Genomic DNA, 533 nt, shown 5'->3' with positions numbered 1-533 from the left:
TTTTACCATTTACAACAACAACAGAAGCGACGATCCGCACTAAAACTGAAGAGCCAATATGGAAGAAACAGTACCCTTACCCCTTTTCAGACAATAATTTTATAAATAAAGAAATAAATAAAATGCTAGAGAATAATATAATTAAACCCAGTAAAAGTCCCTATAACTCACCCGTATGGACAGTACCAAAGAAAGGAACTGATGAGTTAGGAAACCCTAAGAGAAGAATGGTCATAGACTTCCAGAAATTGAATAGCGAAACCATTACCGATAGATATCCCATACCCGATGTCAACATGACAATACAGAATTTAGGTAAAGCAACTGTTTTTACAACCCTAGATTTGGAAGCAGGTTTCCATCAGATAAAAATCAAGGAGTCAGACACCGAAAAGACAGCCTTTAGCATAAACGGAGCAAAATATGAATTCTTAAGGCTGCCGTTTGGACTAAAGAACGCACCTTCAATATTTCAAAGATGCGTAGATGACATATTAAGGAATTACATAGGAAAATTCGTGCATGTATATATA

Source organism: Rhagoletis zephyria, unplaced genomic scaffold (genome assembly GCF_001687245.7).
Source record: "Rhagoletis zephyria isolate East Lansing unplaced genomic scaffold, Rhagoletis_zephyria_1.1 Rzeph_scaffold_03725, whole genome shotgun sequence".
NCBI lineage: Eukaryota > Metazoa > Arthropoda > Insecta > Diptera > Tephritidae > Rhagoletis > Rhagoletis zephyria.
The sequence above is the reverse complement of the archived record's forward strand: the minus strand, read 5'-3'. Positions refer to the sequence as shown.